Source organism: Odocoileus virginianus, chromosome 12, assembly GCF_023699985.2.
Source record: "Odocoileus virginianus isolate 20LAN1187 ecotype Illinois chromosome 12, Ovbor_1.2, whole genome shotgun sequence".
Lineage (NCBI taxonomy): Eukaryota > Metazoa > Chordata > Mammalia > Artiodactyla > Cervidae > Odocoileus > Odocoileus virginianus.
This window is the reverse complement of record NC_069685.1, coordinates 16,358,302-16,377,681: the sequence shown is the minus strand read 5'-3', so window position 1 is coordinate 16,377,681 and position 19,380 is coordinate 16,358,302. Positions and strand designations below refer to the sequence as shown.

General features: G+C 38.4%; 1 protein-coding gene and 1 long non-coding RNA gene across 3 annotated transcripts in view; one reads left to right on the top strand and one right to left on the bottom strand.

The window, feature by feature from the left end:
• Positions 1-12,752, bottom strand: part of LOC110135861 (uncharacterized) — a 127,034-nt gene extending 114,282 nt beyond the window's left edge. The window contains exons 1-2 of the long non-coding RNA XR_011490620.1: positions 12,448-12,752; positions 4,571-4,611 (exon numbers count right to left, since the gene is read on the bottom strand). This is a non-coding gene — a long non-coding RNA (uncharacterized lncRNA). The remainder of the gene's footprint in view (positions 1-4,570; positions 4,612-12,447) is intronic.
• Positions 1-19,380, top strand: part of SCOC (short coiled-coil protein) — a 39,268-nt gene that overhangs the window by 13,189 nt on the left and 6,699 nt on the right. The window contains exon 1 of one of the 2 annotated variants that reach the window (XR_011490619.1): positions 12,792-12,880. The exons of the other annotated variant lie outside the window; for it this stretch is intronic. The gene's annotated coding sequence lies outside the window, so the exon portion shown is untranslated. Of the gene's footprint in view, positions 1-12,791; positions 12,881-19,380 lie in introns of those variants that run through there. 2 annotated transcript variants of the gene reach the window in all.

Here is a 19,380-nt window from a genome sequence, read left to right as displayed (position 1 = left end):
GGAAGGAGAACTTATTTCTGTCAATTAGAATACGTATTCATTTGGTCTGAGAGCTCTTTGATTTTTTTTATAGCTGATGTTTAATAGAAGATTAATTCATACCTGAAAAGTGTTCATTATTTTGTATTTTTTATTCAGTATTTTTTATAGACTCAGAAATTTCCTAAATAAATTCTTTATTTTGATTATTATTGCTGTACCACATATCCCAAAACTTAATGTTGTAAGGCAACAGTCATTTTGTTTGTTCGCTGTTTTGTGACTTAGAGATTCAGGGGGCAGGGGGTTAGATGGGCAGTTTGCCCTTGAAAACCCCTAAGGCTGCTGCAGTCCTCTGAAGTCTGGAAAGAGCCTGAGACTCAGTAGACTTTTAGATCCACCCCTGAGGGGAGACTTCAGGCAAGTCATTTTATTTTTCTAGGTTTCATTTTCCACAGATCATGAAATAAAATGGGCAAATTCTTCTGAGAACTCTTCCAGCTCAAAAGTTGAGTTTATGAAATGAAAAAATAATGTTTGGATATGAACAGCTACACATAAATCATTGTGCATATCTAAGGTCATCCTACAAGTAGAAAATGCTACTAAGTGAAAGGAGAACAGGAGGATTGAAATAAACATTTTTTGTGGTGAAACAGAAACGTATCTTGAATCAATTTTGCCACTAGAGGTCACCAGTGTACCATCTCAAAGAGAACAAATGGCATCAAGTCACTAGCATTCCCCTCTCTATGGCCCCAGATGTTGGTCATGTTGTCTTTTAAAGTGTATTCTGATCTCCCAACAGCTGCCAGAGACATAAATTATGATGAGGTGATCCCAGTTGTCGCTATCGGTGATGGTTCACATGTGCCTAATGTTCTGTAAGTGTGAAGAGCCACGACTCGGACCATAAAGAAAATGACTGGCTTTTTTCCCTTCCCACTGGGCTGTGTTAAGAGGCAGTGAGGTAATTTGGTAGAAAGTCATGTGAGCTCTGAAGTGAAAAGGCACTGTGGAAATACTGTGGCACCCGCTATCGCAGCACAGACACATCTGCTTTTCATGAGAAAAAAAGGAAGGAGCCAGAACAGAAGGTTCATTCATTTGCTCATTCAGCCAGTATTTACAGACATGTATGAGGCACTGTGCTGCCAATTGGGTTATATGAATTAAGAATATCAGCTGGTTCTTCTTCAAGGAATTTAAGGCATCAGGTATAGGAGGCTTTCTGTTCAGATGCTCTTAGTACCCACAGGCCACCAAGCACTTGAATTCCCATGTCTGCAGGTGGTCACTTACAGCATGGCCAAGCCAGTGGTTTTTTAAAGTTGATGACATTTTGCTGAGGTGATGTTAAGAGTAGATTATGTACCTTTTACATAAAATCCAAAACTAAACCACAGACATGTGCCAGAAAAGTTAAAATGCTGAGTTGGATTGTGGCCAGTGACGCTTGTTAGAAAACATATGAAAACTTACTTTGAAATAAAACTCTTTAAGTGGAAGAAACAATGCCCTAAGCGAAATGAATGCCCTTAAACAGGAAGATCCATAGCACTTGCCTCTGAAGAAACTTCTGTGAGAAGAAAGAACTCCAGGATGCCTTTGAAGGGCATATCAATTTTCTCCCCAAATGAATATTACATCCTATTTTCTCATAAACTTGCTTCATGTAGAACATACCAAAAAGCCTACTTCAGATTCCAGGACTCACAATTCTACCATCAAGGATGAGTAGCAAGGAATTCTTGGGTTCTGTCAAGTTATTCAGCTCTTTCAATAACTTGAGGAGTTATTTCTTCTACAGCTTTAAGGCCATATCTGAGCAGGACAGGCAAGGTGCCTAGCCCTTAGCGGCAAGGCATTCTCTTGTTTTCTTCCCTCATTAGAGAAGAGGAAGAAAGGGGGCCTGGACAAATCTTTGCTTCAAGTTGAGGAAGCCTTGATCTGCTTTTGCAGTGTTAAGTGTTACTAATTACCCTGGCAATTAATAATTTTAACCATTTGTTTTCAAAACAAACTACAGACAGGCTTGTTCTGCCTTCTGATTGTTGCAAAGTTTGATGACATAGCAAAAAAGAAAGGGGGGGCTACAAAATATAATGATGTATTTAAAAATGTGTTTACTGTAACTATGCCATTGACTTCTACTCATGTTTCTCCAATGCCAGATAGTGTAGTTTGCTTCTTTTTTGACTGATACGCATCCCACCATCACCTTATGAGACATTTGGCCCTATCTGTCCCATTTGTTTCCCTCGAGATAACTGTATAAAGGAGGATGAAGGAAATTAGGAATCTCTCATGCACTAAAGAGGTTAGAGGTTTGAGGCAGTCTGCCAAGGGGCCTGAGTGTCACTGCCCATTCTTGCTGGTCTGCCAACAGCACATGGCCCTGCCTGGCCATTACCCATGCCGTTTCAGAAGCTGTGTTTGCAGAGAACAACTCTAAGGGACAAGGTCATGCCTTCTACTCTTCATAGAGACTGAAGAGTGAGCTTGCTTCCACTTGCCTTAAAATCAAGAGCTCCTGTGAGCTAAGCGTTCCTCCCACATAACAGCCCTGTGTGTGTGCAGGTGCCCAGTCTGGGGGAGGGGGGCTGGGGGAGGGTGGGAAATGGAAGCAAATCCGCATGAAGCTCACGTGCTGTGAGCCAGGAAGGACAGAGTCCTTGGACTTGGACATAAACATCTCGGATCTCCTCCCAGCATTCACGGAATCAAAGCGAGCTAACCTGTAAGCTTGGAAGTTGTGTAGAATCCCAGTTCCTGACACAGTCTGACAGAGGAACTCTCCCAAGTGGATTATTTAGTGTAAATGATTTCCAGGAAACAGAAAACTACAAGGATTATGTCTGTGTATCTAAAGTAAGAAAATCCATCAGCAGCCCAGCATTTTAGAGCCACGCTAGCAATTCACATGCTTTCTGTCATAAAATGTTAATTTCCTTGCCACCCTGACTCCTCTGCCCTTCCAAGAATCACTTTTGTCTTATTAAACCGAACCCCTTTTATGCTCCAAGAGCCTGATGATTAGTCTTGATTTTATAAAAATTAAGTGGAATAGGTACTCAGCTATGAAATGATTGATAATGGTAGATTCATGTGTAGAGAATCACAGAAACCTCAAATCATAAAAGCTAAAATGAAGTGGCTCGAAGATAACTAACCCAGGAAAGCTTTCAGATTTTATGGCAGGCAGGGAGCTAAGGAATGGACTGTCAGGCACAAGCAAAGCATCAAAGGCTGACTCTTAAACATGGGGAACCAACTGCTAAAAGTGTTACTTGATAAATTCCCTAATGTTATTTTATACAATATTAGAGAAGCAGAATCAACTTTATCTCAGTCTCTCATCTGAGGAAGCAGAGGTGTATGGTAAAGTGACTCATCCCCCACAGCCTTAGGGTCAATTTCAAATATTTGAATACTTTATAGCATCTGGGCTTCCCAGATGGCTCCCTGGTGAAGAATCCATCTGCTAATGCAGGAGACTCGGGTTCGATTCCTGGGTCGGGAATATCATCTGAAGAAGAAAATGGCAACTGATTCCAGTATTCTTGCCTTGGAAAATCCCATGGATGGCGGAGCCTGGCAGGCTACAGTCCATGGGGTCACAAAAGAGTCAGACACGACTGAGCAACTAAACAACTACAGCATCTAGTGCTAATGAACATAAAACTTTTAAATTAGTGACTATATGAAGAAGTGAATGAATACATATAGGTTGAGTCAGAGTTTGAATCCGGATTTTCTCTTCTTCAGACCAGTGCTTGCTGCCCTGTTGATAGACCTGATTTTCCAAACAAGTCATTTGCATACCAGTGTTGCAATTTTTGCCACATTAATCTAATCATTTAATTAACATCACTTTCAAACTTAGCTTTGTTCAAAACAATATCTGCAAATCGAGGATTAATTGTGTTATTCATATTTTTCTATTATTACAAAATACGTGTGTGTGTGTGGGTGTGTTCAGTCGCTCAATCATGTCTGACTCTTTGCAACCCCTTGGATTGTAGCCCACAAGGCTCCTCTGTCCATGGGGTTTTTCAAGCAAGAATACTAACGTGGATTGCCACTTCTTTCTCAAGGGGATCTTCCCAACTCCAAAACCACGTCCTGCATCGACAGGCAGATTCTTAACCACTGCACCACCTGGGAAGCCCCAAGAAAATACAGAACTATTTAAAAAGCTCATTGTTTTCAACCAGAGCTATAAGCAACAATCTTTGGGAAACATTGATTAGACAGTCTAGAGAAAAATAAGCATCAAGACTGCATAGACTCATTCCTTAACTGTTTTCATTTTTGTTGATAAGTTCAAATCTTGATTCCATGGAGACCCTAAAATTCTGAACTTTCATTTGAGAAACACTAAAAACACACTGGTAATTTCTTACATTTTTCTCTATTGAACAAATGAATGAAATCTCTTCAAATTAGCCAACTATTGGTTATTATTAGGAAATTATAATCTTCAGAAAAGTATACAAAAACAACTTAGTTTACCAAATAGCACTATAGCATACTATTAATTCTAGTCTTGAAATCAAGTTTCAACAAGCAGAATATATTCTTTACTCACCAAATTCAGGACAACACTCATTCTCCAATGAATTTAGTAACCTTTCAAGGGAAAAAAAAAGTAAAAAGGAAAATGTGAGTTCTTTTTTAGGAATGAGATCAAACACATTTTGCAAATTAATGAGTGTAAAGTATGAGGAATACACCTGCTTACACTTGAAAGTTATCAAAATGTTCCATTTAGCATATTTCACTTTAAAATATCCACGGTATGTTTAGAACCCTCTAATTACTAAAAACAAGTTCAAAGTTTTTATGAGCTTGATGAGAGTATGTCAGACTAGAACATCAAAATGAACTTGGAAGTTTCTCTATATTATTATTTATCATTTCTTTCTCACACAATACTTTGCCTTGTAATGATAAATGATAGTTTCCAATTTGGAGTTCCCCATTCTCTATGAAGAATATTTTAATTTATGCTTTTATTTATATAGTTTATAATATATGCACATTCCAGATCACATGAATGGTCATCTTATGATCAGTTATTTCTATGCAATTTCAGTGGTCTTTATTGAATGTTTTCCTATTCAGAAGGGAATTTTGTGGCTATTTTTAAACGGTTTTTTAACTGAAAAATGTAATGCAAATGAAACAATATAACAAAAGTTCACTTCATATAAAGTTTGCCAAGGTTTCTATACCCTTTTTATATTCACTTGGATGTACTGTTTCTTTTTGTCACTTTTTGCCATTTCAAGATTTTTTTCCTGTTCTTTCAAGGACACATCTTAATTATCAGCAACATTATTTTATCCAGTTTGCAAACTTTTGTGAATGACATGTTGTTTCTGACATTATGGTTACCTTTTTGTATGCTAACTTCTTCAGATAATTTGTCTAAAGATTTCCTCTAAGTTCAAATTCTCTAGCAAGATACATGTTTGATACTGAAATTTTAAAAAGGTGAATGCTCTAGAATTACCATATCGTACTTATTAGTAATCATTTTCCTTCATTTTAAAATAGTTTTATCTTCCAAGGGTGTATCCAAAATAAACCATAGGGGGGGTTTGGGGTCTGTTTTTTAAAATGTAGTTCTAAGTGTCTTCTTATCTACAAGTCTTCTTTCCATCCTTTTTTCTTCCAGTGCAATTTATTTGTTAAACAAAAGGACTTTGTTTTGTTTTTTCATGTTATTTGTTCTTGACTTGTTGCTGTTTTGTTCCATTATCAGATTTCGATGTTTATCCAGACAGTAGATTTAACACATTTCTCTGTTCTCTGTATTTCCTGTTAAATTGCTAGTTTGTGGGCTTGATCAGGTCAGGCTGCATTAAAAAAAATTTTTTTTTTGCGAGACTATTTCATTGGTGGTGCAGTCTTCTTACACCACGAAAGTAAATGCTATCTGCCAGGTTCTCTGTGTATTGTTAATAATATTGGCGCCCAGTGTCAAGATCAGTGTTTCTCAACAGTCTTTTTCACTATGCCCCACCCCCAGAGCCTTTTAGACATTATTTTCCTAGTCATCCCCTCCCCCTGGGAAACTGTCTTTTGCCAAACTTAGAAAGCCAGCATGTCTTCAAATATTTTTCAGTACCACACTCTTTTTCCTTTCTTTCTATGATTCTGATGACACAAATGCCAGGTCTTTTTTGTCATCCTTGTGTTCTGAGTTTGTTAATTTTTCTTCAACCATTCTTCTCCTTGTTTGAAGGCTGGATAATTTCTACTGAAGTATCCTCCAGTTCGTTCTCTTTTTCATCTCCATCCTGCCACTGGATCTTTGTAGACAGTTTTAAATTTTGGTTATTTTATTTTTCAGTTATACAGTTTCCATTTGGGTCTTACTTATAGCTTTTATTATGTTGCTTATACTTTCGATTATAACTTTTGTTTCAGGAGTTTTCATAATTGCTTGTTCAAGTATTTTTAAATAGCTGCTTAAAATATTTTCAGGACAACTTCGACGTTTGTGCCATCTCAGAGTTGCTGTGTTATTTTCACATAAAGTGAGATTTTCATGGTTCTTCATAAGCTGAATAACTGCAGATTGGATCCTGGACATTTTGTGTACAACATTATGAGACCCTAGGTCTTATTTAAGTACCAAAGAGAATGCTGATATTTTTGTTTTGGTAGAAATTTGAGTTGGTTAGGTTGAAGATGTAAGTTCCAAACCACCTTCTTTGGGCTGTGGTTCCAATGTCACTTCAATCTGGAAAGTCTTGGCAGTGCTTTATTTTTACTTAGTTCTAGCAATCTTAATAATTCAATAGAGTATGTATTATGATATTTATTTTCCAGGTAAAAAGATAGGTTTTAATTCAGTCTATTACGAGCTGTGTGATACTGGACAAGATACTCTTTGAGCCTTGATTTCCTCATCTGTAAAACGGGGTTGATAATCCCTAGATCACTGAATTGAGGACCGAATAAAATACCACATGTAGCATACCAAGCATACTGCAAACCTTAAAGAAACCTGGCTGGTAGTCTCATTAAAGCAAGAAATCAGCTTTGGTGAGGAAAAGTAACATATAATCAAATATATACATTTTAAGTTACAGAAGATACCTTTTGGGAATTGTATACACTGTGTAACCACCACCCCAATCAAGATATTATGGAACATTTCCATTACAGCAGAAAGCACCCACCAGCCCCTTCTCAGTCAACCCTCTACCTATTTTCAACCCCAGGCACCCACTGATCTGATTTCTACATAGTAGCTAAGTTTTGTCTCTTCTAGAACTCTATAGTAACAAAATCATGCAGTCTATACATTTTTCATCAGGCTATTTTCACTCAGCACAATGTATTGCAGGTTCATCTGTATTAACAGTTTGCTCCTGCTTATTGCTGACTGGTATTCCACTGGGTCACCCTAGTGGCTCCGTGGTAAAGACTCTGCCTGCAATATGGCTTCCCAGGGGGCTCAGACGGTAAAGAATCTGCCTGCAATGCAAGAGACCCAGGTTTGATCCCTGGGTTGGGAAGATCCCCTGGAGAAGGGAATGGCAACCCACTCCTGTATTCTTGCCTAGAGAATTCCGTGGACAAAGGAGCCTGGTGGGCTATAGTCCATGGGGTCTCAAAGAGTCATACATGACGGAGCAACTAACACACACGTGCAAGTATTCCATTATTTCATTGGGAGTTTTTCTATTATTGATTTAAAAGGTTCTTAGAAATTCCAAATTCAAGCCCTTTGTTAGATAATGTATTGTGACTATCTTTTCGTTTTCTTAATGATACCTATCAAAGAACATGGAGCTTTAATTCTTATAAAGCTCAATTAATCTTTTCTCTTTTGTTATTATTTTTGTGACATTTCTCAAAAAACTTGCTAACACCTAGGAGACAAAGATTTTCTTCTCTGTCTTCTTCTAGAAGTTGTATAACTATATCTCAATGTTTCCATCTATGATCCATTTTGAATTTACAGTTTTGTGTATGATGTAAGTAGGGGTTGAGATTCTTTGTCTTCCTATACTGATATCTGTTTTTTGGGGGCACCATTTGTTGAAAAAAGAACTATCCTTTCTCATGGAATTATCTTGGTATCATAGTGAAAATCAACTGACCATATGTAATATGTGTAGGTTTATTCTTAGATGCTATTCTGTTTCATTTATCTATATGTCTATCTCTATACCAACACTCCATTTATTTTATTGCTTTAGCTTTATAATAAAGCTTGAAATAAGGTAGCATAAGTCCTCTAACTTTGTTCTTAGAGAATTGTTTTGGCTACTGTAGATTCTTTGTATTTCCATATGAATTTTAGAATCAGCTTTAGAACATGGTTACTGAGAGAAATGAAACTCATGGGGCTAGCATCACAATTGCCCAGGCTCCCTGTCTAGGGACAATTGATGGATTTGATTTCCTAGTAAGTTGTTGAGGACTTCATGTCTATGTTCAGTTTTATATTTTTTAATGTCTTCATCTACTTTTGGTATCAGAGTAATGCTGTTCTCATAAAATGAGTTGGGAAATGTTCTGTCCTATTTTATTCTCTGGAACAGTTTATGGAGAATTGATAAAATTTCTGAAAATAGAAGAATTTACCAGTGACATCATCTGGATATGTAGTATCCTTTGTGGGAAGATTAACCTGGTAATGACATTTCAGATAAATTTTAAAATATGAACAGATAAATTTTAAAATTAAAAATTTTTTAATTTAAAATAAATTTAAAAATTCGTATCATCTGTTCTTATTGAGTGAGCTTTTTATTTTTTTTCTTTCAGGGATTTGTCCATTTTATCTAAATTATCAAACTTATTGGCATAGGTTGTTCTTAATAGTCCCTTAGCCTTTTAATGTCTATAGAATCTATAATGATGCCCCCCTCTTTTATTCTTGATAATCTGTAATTTATAGTGTCTTCTCTCTTTTCCTAGATAACTCTGCCTAGAGCTTTTAATTTTATTGTTCCTTTAAAAGAACCATCTTTTGATTTCATTGATTTTTTTCTACTATTTTAAAATTTTCAACGTGATTAGTTTTCACTCTATATTCTTTCTTTCCAACTGCTTGTTTTGAGTTTAATTTGTCCTTCTTTTCCTAATTTCTTCAAGTGAACAATTAGATCTTATTTTGAGACCTCCTTTGTTTTCTCATATAAGCATTTAATGGTAAGGAAAGATCTCAAAGCACTGCTTTCATTGCATCTCATAAATTTGACGTTTACATTTTAATTACAAACATTTTCTAATTTCTCTTGTGACATCTTGTGACTCACATTTTGTTTAGAAGCATGTAGTTTAACTTCCAATTACTTGGGTTTTAAAAAATACCTCTTTGTTATTGATTTCTAGTTTAATTTCTTTGGGGGCAGAGAAAATATTTTGTCATGACTTCAATCATTTAAACTTTGTTGAGGTTGTTTTATGGTTCATTTTGGTGAATATTCTATGTGCATATAAATAGAAGACACGTGTTCTAGTTATTGGGTGGAATGTTCTAGAAATGTCAAATAGGTTAAATATATTGATAGAGTTGTCATTCAGGTCTTCTATATCAATAGATCCCACATTTGTCTGCACTCTGTTGAAATCACCTTTGTAAATTCCAAAAGTATTAATGCCAGTATCCCACCCTAAAGACTAAAATTTTAATAAGGGTGGGATGTATCATTTAATCACTCTTCTTTGAAGTCATTAGGAGATTTCCGGGTGAGTCTAATGTGAAGGTAAGCTTTAAACCCGGGATCTGTATCCTTACAGATTTTCTGTACATTTGTTTTACAAATGATACAGAGGGAAGTCGTGAACTTTTCAACTACTGTTGTGGGATAGTTTCTTATTTCAGTTCTATAAGTTTTTGCTTCAGTGCCATTTTGTAGCTGTTAGGATTTTGTATCTTTTTAATGAACTGATCCCTTTATCTTGTTTTAATATCAATCTCCCTGGTACTAGTGAAGGTAAACATAAAAAAAATCTTTCTGACCACTAAGTTTTCCTCTTTTGTGAGTTGCCTGCTTATGTTATTGGAATATATTTTTTATCTTTGTTGGGATTCTTTATATTTTCAGAACTTTATTCTTTTAGTCTGTGGCTTGCTTTTAACTTTATTTAAAATGTCTTCTCATCTGTGCATGAAACAATCAAAATTTAAAATCTTTTCCTATGAATGGTACTGTTTTGTCTGGTGTAATAAATTCCTCCTTATGGTGATGTCATAAAGATACCTGTTTTTTCCTAAAAGTTCAGAATGCATATTTACTTCACACTGCATATTTGTAATTTGATTTTATTTGTGGTGTGAAATCAGATCTAATCTCATATTTTTATATGAATAGCCAGTTTAACTAAAACCACCATAATCTATCTTTTCTATAGCATATTAACAAAGTTATTGTGCCAATTTTACTACGAAGAAGAGAAAACAATAGTTTTTCCCACAACTTCACTAACTTTTCTTACCAAACACCTTTATTGGATACCAACTTCCAGGTACAGGCACTTGCCTTTCTAACTTTCTTTATGTCTGTCTTTGTGTTAACACTGCATTTTAAAAAGTTGCTTTTAAAATAGAATTTCAATATGATCTAGAAATTCCACTTGTGGTTATATACTCAAAAGAACTAAAAGCAGAGTATCAAATAGATATTTGCATATATCACATTCATAGCAGCATTCATAATAGCTAAAAGTTAAAAACAACTCAAGTGTCCACTGAAGGATGAATGGATAAAATGTGGTATACACATACAATGGACCAATATTCAACCTTAAAGAAGAAGAAATTCTAACACAAGTACAACATGGATGAACTTTCAGAATGTTATGCTAAGCAAAATAGGTCACAAAAGGCAAATACTGTATGATTCCACTTAAATAAGGTGCCTAAAATAGTCAAATTGATAGAAACAGAAAGAGTGATGGATGCTAGGGGCTGGTAGTAGCGGTTAAGTGGGGAGTTGTTGTTTAATGGGCATAGAGTCTCAGTTTTGAAAGATGAATAGAGTTCTGGGGATTGGTTGCACAATGAGAATGTACTTAACACTACTGAACTGTACACTTTAAAACAGTTATTTATCTGGTAAATCTTTTATGTATGTTTTACCCTATTTAAAACCAAAAGAAAAAAAACACCCCCCAAACCTGTTCATCTAGGGGGGAAAAAATCTGCTTTTAAAAAGTTCTCTTGGTCTTCAGTGTTCTGCAGTTTCACCACAATGTATCCAGGTATGGAATTCCTGCTCAAGAATAAGTGCTTCTTGAATCTAACTCAATCACTCCATAACCCTGAAAAATTCTTAGTTATTATTCTTTGAATGCTGCCCACACCCATCCTCTCTAGCCTCTCATTTTGACACTATTAGACTTATGTTGAACCTTTCTTATTTCCCATTTACTTAGTTCCTGCATTGAAGTCTAGTAAATTGTCCTCATGGTGTCCATCTTAGTTCCAGTGGAAGGTATAGTTCTCAAACACTGAATGGAAAACTTTTTAAAATATATTCCTTAAAGGAAGTAAGGCTCAAGGTCAGCAAACTGTGCTAGAAGTAAAAAGTCAAGAAACCAAGTAGATGTAAGCCTCATCTCTACAACTCAGGAGACAGTGTCAATGCCAAAACAATAAAAAATGTTAAAAACAAGCAGGATATGGTTTTTAGTCTATGGGAACTCAAAACAGAATTTGTATCCGACTGTTGTGTGAAGACTGTATAAATCTTCATTATGTTTAATTGGTTCATAGTGCTTTTCAGGCCTACTATATCCTTCTACTTTCTATTTATTGTTAACTTTTGAGAGTTTGTTATTGGAACTCCAACCAAAAATTTTAATTCATCTACTTAAAAAAATCATTGTAACATATAGTGGAACTATATGTAACTTTGTTCTGTATTTTCCCAGTGTCCTGTAAATGTGTTATCATACTTTCATTCATAACTTAAGAAAAAATTAAAAATTACATAATAAACACATTTGAATTGGAAAAACAAATAACAACGACAAAACAGGATGCGGCTTTGTGTCACGTGCTAGGTATGTGTGATTGGTATCAAGTCGGTAACATTACATACCAAAGGCTTGCACACAGCATTTCACACTGTGTCTACGACCTTGAGCAGGACATTAATTTACTCTTAAGCTTCTTTCTGTGGGTTGCTGGGAGGATCAAATATTATTAAAGTGAGCAAAAGTGCTCTATACCAAAGTAGTATTAAGGTATTTTCTCAATTCTAAAATATTATTAAGTGGTCGGGGGCACTAATGGATTTTAAATAAGGGGAAGATACGAAGATGCCCATTAGTGTTACACTTAAGAGCTTTCCGATTTGGGAAATTAAAAATATGGCAAAGTCTGCTTTTAGAATTGAAAACCACCGTACTTCTCTGCTATTATGTCCACACATGCCCTTGTCTTAAATTTGAAGGATTTCTCTCTCTGGCCCAGGGTTCAGTTTTACCAACCTCCTTCCTGACAGCTGTCAGAATTTTCCACAGATTTCTCGACCCCATTTTTAGGGACCTGCTGAGACTTGAGAAGCTGCCTCTACCGGACTGGCTTTCACACGCTTAGCTTAGCTAATGTACTGTCACTGGCTGTTGCTTTTCCTGGATCCGCCTTAAGCGATCTCAACTCTGATTGGATACCACTGTCCTTTTGTTATGGCAAAAGGTGGATCCTGCGGCTTTGGGATAGGACGATTGGGGCGTCGGGAAGCTAATGCGCAGGCGTGTTTTCTTGAGTGGTGATTGGCTGGTAACAGGCCAGGCAGGGGCGGGACTCCTGTCTCGGCGCACGCTCTGTGGGCGGAGAGGGCGGGGCTGCCGCTGCCAGTTGGTCCAAGTGTCCAGGCCTGAGGCGTCCTACTGAACCCTCCCCCTGCCGGCGCCTCAGAAGGCAGGTGAGGGTAGTCGTGGACCGCGAAGGGCCCGGCCTCGGGCGGCTGGAATTGCGGCCTCGATACTGCTGAGAGCCTCTGGAGGGCGGGGAGGGCTGGACGCCGGCCGGCGCATCGCGGACCCGGGAAGAGCGCCTGGGCATTTGGTGAGCGGCTGAGGCCTGGCTCCCCGGAGAACTCCTGCGCAACCTCTCTGTCTCAGCCTTTCAGTATTGGGCACTGAGGTTCCTTTGTGGAGGGTCGCCGGCGATCCTTCGCGCGGACTTCCTGTCGCCTTGTCCCCGCCGCTCCGGAGTCTAAGGACTCTGTCCAGCCCTGAAATGGGACTGTGGGAGGGGGTGTTCGGGTGGGATGGGACCTGGCACGCCTGGACCTGCTGAGAACTCGGAGATGGGGGGAGAGGACGCCCAGGCGGGGAGGGAGGCAAGTGAGCGGTAAAACCAGGATTGGCGGCATCTTTTCAGGCTCTGAAAGTAGACCTCGGGTTAGTTTCTCACTGAGCAGCTCTCAAGGTCCTGATGGACACATCTAGGGGAGTTAGGATTGGACGAGTAACAAGAGACATCCCTGAAAGACAGGGTTTTGTTGTTTAATGTATCGATTCTGGTACTATGACGTAATAATATTAAGGACAGATGCTGTTTGCAACGCTGAATCTGTACCTGAGAATCCAAAGCTTCGCTTTTATATTCTGTGCCTCTTCTCATTGATTAAAGCCAGTATAGCTAGCTACTCTGGGGATCTCGTTTATGAGCAAATCCTTGTTTGGGCAATCAGTCCCTTAATTTTGCGGAATTTAAAATTGGATTTATTTAACCAGAACAAGTCAGAATTTGAAGATACCTGAAAAAACTTTGTTGAAAGTCGATGCATCTTATGAAACTTACATTTAGGTTTTTAGATAGCAGAAATAGCAAGAAAATTTACATCAAGGGCTGTAAAATGTTTTGCAAATTTAGATTAAGGTCATATTAAAGTGCCTTCTGTTGTGTAATGCAGGGATTTTATAGTTAGATATGAGTTCAAATTCTTGATACAGACTTTGGCTGTGAAATCTAAGACAAAATACATAGTGTTTCTGAGATTGTGTCCACATTTATAAATTGCCATGTCCTGTTGATTTCATGAGCTAATAATACGTGTAAAACATTTAGTATATTAAAGCACAGTGACTTTTAATAGTCTTACTAGTTCATTAATAATTGGATCATAGATGATGAAAATCAGTTTTAGATGAAGAAAAGTGAGTGGTTGCGGATATCAGAGAAAAGTCTCAAAAGTTCAGGTCTCAGATGTGAGCATACCAGTGGTGATGTGGGAAAAACTAGACTGGGACATTGACTATATGTAGTCTTGGCTCTGTGTAACTACTTCTATGATATTGGGTAAGCCATTATCATTTTGGCCTTGGCTTATTTGTAAAAACGAGGCAGTTGGGCCATCTGATTTTTTTTCTAAAATTCTTTTTGTTACTTGTATTAGAGCTAAAAGGTAGAGAAGATACAGTTCAGTTGCTCAGTGGCGTCCGACTCTTTGTGACTCCCATGGACTGCAGCATGGCAGGCCTCCCTGTCCATCACCAGCTCCCAGAGCTTGCTCAAACTCATGTCCATCAAGTTGGTGATGCCATCCAAGCTTCTCATCCTCTGTCATCCCTTTTTCCTCCTGCCTTCAATCTTTCCCAGCATCAGGGTCTTTTCAAATGAGTCAGTTCTTTGCATCAAGTGGCCAAAGTATTGGAGTTTCAGCTTCAGCATCAGTCCTTCCAATGAACATTCAGGACCGATTTCCTTTAGGATTGACTGGTTGAATCTCCTTGCAAGTCCAAGGGACTCTCAAGAGTTCTCCCAACATAGCAGTTCAAAAACATCAATTCTTCGGCACTCGGTTTTCTTTTTAGTCCAACTCTCACATCCATACATGACTACTGGAAAAACCATAGCCTTGACTAGACAGACCTTTGTTGGCAAAGTAATGTCTCTGCTTTTTAATATGCTGTCTGGGTTGGTCGTAACTTTTCTTCCAGGAAGCAAGCGTCTTTTAATTTCATGTCTGCAGTCACCATCTGCAATGATTTTTGGAGCCCAAAAAAATGAAGCCTGTCACTGTTTCCACTGTTTCCCCATCTATTTGCCATGAAGTGATGGAACCGGATGCTATGATCTTAGTTTTCTGAATGTTGAGTTTTAAGCCAACTTTTTCAGTCTCCTCTTTCACTTTCATCAAGAGGCTCTTTAGTTCTTCACTTTCTGTCATAAGGGTGGTGTCATCTGCATATCTGAGGTTGTTGATATTTCTTCTGGAAATCTTGATTACAGCTTGTGCTTCATCTAGCCCAGCATTTCTCATGATGTACTCTGCATATAAGTTAAATAAGCAGGGTGACAATATACAGCCTTGACTTACTCCTTTCCCAACTTGGAACCAGTCTGTTGTTCATGTCCAGTGCTGTTGCTTCCTGACCTGCATACAGATTTCTCAAGAGGCAGGTCACGTGGTCTGGTATTCCCATCTCTCTCAGAATTTCCCAGAGTTTGTTGTGGTCCACACAGTCAAAGGCTTTGGCATAGTCAATAAAGCAGATGTAGATGTTTTTTCTGGAACTCTCTCGCTTTTTCAATGATCCAGCAGATATTGGCAATTTGGTCTCTGGTTCCTCTGCCTTTTCTAAATCCAGCCTGAACATCTGGAAGTTCATGGTTCACGTACTGTTGAAGGCTGGCTTGGAGAATTTTGAGCGTTACTAGCGTGTGAGATGAGTGCAATTGTGTGGTAGTTTGAGCATTCTTTGGGATTGCCTTTTTTTGAGGATTGGAATGAAAACTGACCTTTTCCAGTCCTGTGGCCTCTGCTGAGTTTTCCAAATTTGCTGGCATATTGAGTGCAGCACTTTCACAGGATCATGTTTTAGGATTTGAATAGCTCAACTGGAATTCCATCACCTCCACTAGCTTTGTTTGTAGTGATGCTTCCCAAGGCTCACTTGACTTTGCACTCCAGGATATCTGGCTCTAGGTGAGTGATCATACTGTTGTGATTATCTGGGTCATAAAGATCTTTTTTGTATAGTTCTTCTGTGTATTCTTGCCACCTCTTCTTAATATCTTCTGCTTCTGTTAGGTCCTTTATTGTGCCCATCTTTGCATGAAATGTTCCCTTAGTATCTCTAATTTTCTTGACGAGATCTCTAGACTTTCACATCCTATTGTTTCTGCTATTTCTTTGCATTGATGGCTGAGGAAGGCTTTCTTATCTCTCCTTGCTGTTCTTTGGAACTCTGCATTCAAATGGGTATATCTTTCCTTTTCTCCTTTGCCTTTCACTTCCCTTCTATTCACATTTATTTGTAAGGCCTCCTCAGACAACCATTTTGCATTCCTTTTCCTTGGGGATGGGCTTGCTCCCTGCCTCCTGTACAATATCACGAACCTCCATCCATAGTTCTTCAGGCACTCTTGTCAGATCTAATCCCTGGAATCCATTTGTCACTTCTAGTGTATAATCGTAAGGGATTCGATTTAGGTCTTACCTGAATGGTCTAGTGGTTTTCCCTACTCTCTTCAGTTTAAGTCTGAATTTGGCAATAAAGAGTTTATGATCTGAGCCACAGTCAGCTCCTGGTCTTGTTTTTGCTGACTGTATAGAACTTCTCCATCTTTGGCTGCAAAGAATATAGTCAGTCTGATTTCAGTATTGACCATCTGATGATGTCCATGTGTAGAGACTTCTCTTGTGTTGTTGGAAGAGGGTGTTTGCTATGACCAGTGGGTGCTCTTGGCAAAACTCTATTGGCCTTTGCCTTGCTTCATTCTGTCCTCCAAGGCCAAATTTGCCTGTTTCTCCAGGTATTTCTTGACTTCCTACTTTTTGCATTCCAGTCTCCTATAATGAAAAGGACAATAGCTAACATTATTGAGTATTGTTGCAGTCACATTATATATGGGGCTGGCTCCATATATAATGTGACTGCAGCAATACTCACATTATATATATCAACTCATGAAATTCTTACAACATACTGTGAGGTACACTGTTTTTAACCTCATTTTACAGATGAAGAACCTAAGACTGAGATGTTTACCTGAGGTTCCAGATCTTAGGAGAGGTGGGGTTTGAATCCAGGTAATCTAAATCCAGCAGGGACTTAGAGGGCAGAAGGAGAGGAGGGCATTAGAGGATGAGATGGCTGGATGGCATCACCAATGCAATGGACATAAACTTGGGCACACTTTGGGAGATGGTGAGGGACAGGGAGGCCTGGTGTGCTGCAGTCCATGGGGTCACAAAGAGTCTGTAACACTACTGGGTGACTGAACAACAGTAACTGTCTAAATCCATGTTCTTAATCACTGTGCTATACTGCCTCTTGAGCTTCCCAGGTGGCACTCGTGGTAAAGAACCCATGTGCCAGTGCAGAAGGCACAAGAGATGTGTGTTTGATCCCTGGGTCAGATCCCCTGGAGGAGGGCATGGCAACTCACTCCAGTATTCTTGCCTGGAGAATCCCATGGACAGAGGAGCCTGGTGGGCTATAGTCCATAGGGTTGCACAGAGTCAGACACGACTAAAGGGACTTAGCACTCACGCAAATTGCCTCTTATGAAGAGGATGTTATGCTCCTGTTGGCCGTGCCAGAAAAGAAGGTCGAGGTGTATTTGGTGAGATGACAGCCTTTTGTCACAGCTGACTGTGTGAGTATTGAAAATGGGTCTGTACTAATATTTGCCACATTTCTAGATCCTCGTTCCTTCCATACTTCTGCTCCCTGGACTTAAATTATCAAAATAATTCTAGATTCTCTTTTACTGACCAAGGTTAGATGCAAATAGGCACCAAAATTTACTGTGACTTTTGAAAAAGTTTTATGAGAGCTGACTTCAGCTTAGGTCAGAATTGAGGAATCCCAGACAGTTGTATCCATTTTGGAGAGCTAAGGTACATTTTGGATGAGCAGACCAGCCTTAGCACCCCGTGTTTATGTCATTGTTCCCATAATTGAGACACTTTGGCCTGGAATATCTCTCTTTTCATGTCAGATTTGGATTTATGTATACGAACAGGAGTTGAAAATGAACTCTTTTAAGAACACACTTGACATAGAATTGGATTGATATGATAGTAACTATAGATTGAGAAAAAGAATTTTATAGTTGAAAAAGTCAGTCTTGTGTTTAGTGCATATTATGACACACTACTGTGCTAATTTAGGCATTGCAAAGTTTGAGGATTGGTCCTATTTTGAAGGAAATAAAATCCATGGCTAAAATACTTTGCTATGAAGAGCTCAACAAATCTTTTGATCCCATATATAATAAATGTTTATTACTCTAAATTTCCTGAAAGACTTAGAATATATACTAGTAGCGTTTTGAGACCGATCTATTTGATCACATCACAGTAAGAAAAACAGGCTACTTGTCTTTTTTTTGTTGTCATGTAGAGACAGCTGATAATGCTCTGGTCTCCTTTATTAAAGGGGAATGCCGTTTTGCACAGGGATGCTATGTATGGTTGGGCAGGTTTTGCATTGTTCAGTCCTCGGGGCAGTCTTACATGGACTGTAATGTGCGTAGTGCTCTCTTGGGTTATGTGATATATTCTATAGCACTCTCCTCATGCCCTGATTTTGTGCTCTTCTTCCACCCCAATCTTGATGTGCTTTTCTGAGAATAATTTTTCCTTTAATAAATCCCCTCCACTCCTTTTTACTGCCTTTTTAAATTTTTTCAGACAAAGTCAAGCTGTTGATGAGCCATGCATAGATTTTTCGATTGTTTGGTTATATGTGGCCAGAATTTCAGACACGGGCTTCTTTTCCTTACCTACTACATTAACCAGTCTGGAACACTTTGCTTTTATGGAAGACTTTTTGGTTTTAGTATTAGATGAAAACAGAGGCAAAAGAAGTATAACCCATCCCTATACTAGATCTGACTTTAAAATTGAGTGCATTGATTTTGTGTTTATCTGTTGCTTTGACTTGTGTATCATCTCTTCTCAGCTGTCATGAAAATCCTATTTCAGGTGTATTTTTTAAAAGACTGAATATTAGATATTTGGAGCACTTAATACACAGATTTCTCCCTACTCTCTGAAAGGAGACCATTCTTTACTTCTTATAAGCTGAAATGGCATAAAGTGATGAAGCAGTTATCTTAGGACATACCTTGCTAACAGATGGACAGAACAGAGATAAAGGACAGATGCTCACAGACACAGTTTAGACGCTCACACAGCTTAGAGCTATGGCAGCTTGAGGCTGAGATGCTGAGTGTAGCTCTCAGGGCAGGAGCTTGGTGGTATCACTCACTGCTCACAGTGAGCGCTGTCTCTAACACCCTGCTGCTAAACAAACACTGAAGGCTTTTTTTGTTTTTTGCCTTTTTTTCATGAAAGCAAAAACCCTCGCAGATCTTTTTTGTTTAGCAAAAACAGGTCCTAATGTGGGTCTTTTATACAAGTGCACTGGCGTTAAGTAAAACTAAAAAAACCCTGGGGA